Source organism: Pteropus alecto, unplaced genomic scaffold (genome assembly GCF_000325575.1).
Source record: "Pteropus alecto unplaced genomic scaffold, ASM32557v1 scaffold68, whole genome shotgun sequence".
NCBI classification, from domain to species: Eukaryota; Metazoa; Chordata; class Mammalia; order Chiroptera; family Pteropodidae; genus Pteropus; species Pteropus alecto.
Window position 1 is genome coordinate 6,415,053 of NW_006441386.1, and position 2,959 is coordinate 6,418,011.

The 2,959-nt window shown below is 35.0% G+C and overlaps 1 pseudogene; it reads left to right on the plus strand.

Moving 5' to 3' along the window:
• Positions 1 to 1,454: 1,454 nt before the first annotated feature.
• Positions 1,455 to 1,573, plus strand: LOC112485320 (annotated as a pseudogene).
• Positions 1,574 to 2,959: the final 1,386 nt, after the last annotated feature.

Consider the following 2,959-nt stretch of genomic DNA (forward strand, 5'->3'; position numbering starts at 1 on the left):
GAGTCCAGAATATCCATGGTCAATTGCTTTCCAACAGAAGTGCCAAAGCAATGGATAATATTTTATCCATTGTGCCAAATGGATAATATTTTCAATGAATGGTGCTGCAACAATTGGATAACCACATGTAAAAAAATGAACATCAATCCTCATTTCGCATTATACATACAAATTAAGTCAATTTTTCAGGTATTGGGATATTTTCCAGTTTTCTTTCTATTACTGATTTCTAGTAAATTTCATATAAATAAGAGCTAATCTACAATATTTCCAGATGAAAACATAAAATTATTGTAACCTTAGGTTTGTCAAATATTTCTTAAATAGAACACAAAAAGCACAAACTATCAAAGAAAATAATCAATAAATTATATTTTCTCAAAAAAAAACCTTGCTTTTAATAAAACGGTTTGGGATGTTTCCGTTGCAATCAATTAAAAAACAAAAAAGGAGATTTAACCCCGTCTTTCCCACTGAATGAAACTTAAAACCCTAGGACTATTGTTCCAGCCTCCAGGCAATCTCATGGTAGCATTAGGGGCAGGCAAAAGTGATTAGGCAGACACCACATACTTCATGCAAGGAGAGCCTACTATGTGACAAGACAAGAGATACTGTGATGTCAAGAGTGTTGGGAGACTCCACGTAGCTCTAAAGGAGGATGCAGTAATGAGTAGTGTGTTGCAAAGCAGAGAAACTAAAGCCCTGGCATTCTAATCAGAAGTCTAGGAAGAGAGGTCCTTGGGAGCTGAAAAGTATCAGCAAAATTTCTGAGAAAAAGGTGCTCGAGAAAACAATTTGGTAAAGTTGTGTATAAACTCCTGGACTCATCTCTGAGCTTTGCATGTGTGGATCTGACCTTAAACAACACAGACTTTATGGAACAGACCACTGCCCAGGACTTAGGTTGGCCACTGTGTGTACATACACAGGATATATTTAAATAATACTGTAAAGACTTTCGGAACAGAGCTGACATTGCAGCCACAGCCCATAGAGTACAGGCAGTCTCTTGCAGCTTGAACCTAACCAAATTGCCCATTTTTTAAAACTTTACCTTTTCCATAGGATTTAAGCAAGGCCCAGAAGTGTACGACATAATAGTTAAAATTTCCAGAATGTAACTCCAAATTACCTTACATATGAAGAATAAGGAAAATCTAAATATCTTATAAGAAAGACAATTAATAGATAGCAACCCCAAGATGGCGCAGATGTTGGAATTAATAGGCCAAGATTTTAAAGCACCTATTTAACCATGCTACTATTTTCAGAAAGAATGGAAGGATAGAAAGCCTCAGCCCAGAAATAGAGAATATTTTTTTAAAAACCGGTTAGATATTTTAGAACTTAAAAATAATTAAAAATGTTAAATCATCAGATGAGTTCAAAAGCAGATGCAGATGACAGAAGAAAGTAAACTTGAAAATAAGCTTTAAAAATTATCCAACAAAGTCTATGGCCATACCACCCTGAACAAACCCGATCCCCTCTGTTCTCAGAACCTAAGCAGGGTTGGGCCTGGTTAGTACTTGGATAGGAGACCACCTAGGAAGACCAGGTGCTGTCGGTGTAAAAAAATAAGTAAATAAATAAAATAAGGGATTGTAAGCTGACAAGGTCCTTGCAATCTGCGAGGTCAACCAAGGGTTGCCTCACCTAAAAAAATAAAAAAAATAATAAAATTATCCAACATGAATAGCAGAGAGGGAACAGACTGGAAAAAGTCAGGAGAGTTTTAAAGAAAAAATGATGTGGTACAGAAAAATATTTGAAAAAAATATGGTTTAAACTTCTGAAACTTGGGAAAATAAATAAACTTATAGATTCAAGAAGTTCAGCAAATTCCAATTAAGATAAACTCAATACACATTCACACACATCATGATCAAAATGATGAAAACTAAAGATAAAGAAAATATCTTGAAATCAGTCATAGAAAAGTGGCACATTACACACAAGGTAACACTTGTTTGAATGACTAGAGATTTATCATCTGAAATCGTGAAGGCCAGAAGGAAGTAATACAACATTTTTTAAGTGCTATAAGAAAAGAATTGTCAACTCGAAATTCTATATCTAGGAAAAATATCCTCCAGGGATAAATGTGAAATAAAAATATTTTGAGATGAAGAAAAACAAAGAAAATTTATTAACAACAGAACTGCACTAAAAGAAATGTTAAAGACATTTCAAGAAGGAAATAATACCGGAGGGAATCTTTGGCTCTCAGAAATAAAGGAAGAGCAGCAGAAATTATAGATATCTGGGTAAATATATTATTTTTTCTTTTTAGGTTCTTTAAAATATAAAAATTATAACACTCTCTAATAAGTTTTTTTGAAAGAAAAGTATAACTGATATTTATAACCAATAAACCTGATACAGAAGAGGGGATTGGGACAGACCAGGAGTGGGTGCGAAAAGAGACTGGGAAAGTCAGCAAGAAAGCGAAAGGGCAGTGAAGAGGAAGTTGGGGTTTACCATGCAAACTGCCACTCTCCTCAGCCCCTTCTGGGGAGAAGGATATGCCCATGTCTCCTCAGTCTGCTCTCCTCTATTTTGCTCTGGTCCCGACTAGGTCTCCTGCCTGAGTCACTCAAATTTAGTCCCTATCCAGGCCTTCAGAGGGAGGGAAGATGTCCTCTAAGAACCTGAGCCCCAGAGATGGGGTCTCCCTTGAGATCTGGCCTATTGTGTTCTCTCCCACCATTTCTAGGTTACCTGGATCCCTAGGACAAATTAGGAATCTCCCTTTTGGCTTAAAATAGCTTTTTTTTTTTAGAACAGTTTTAGATTCTAATGGCATTTTCTATGTATATATATGTAATACATATGACAACTACAACATAAAGAGGCATAAGCTTTCTTTCACTACAAGTGATAAAATATTAATTTTAATTAACATTAATTAATATTAATTAACATTTCACTACAAGTGATAAAATATTAATTTTAA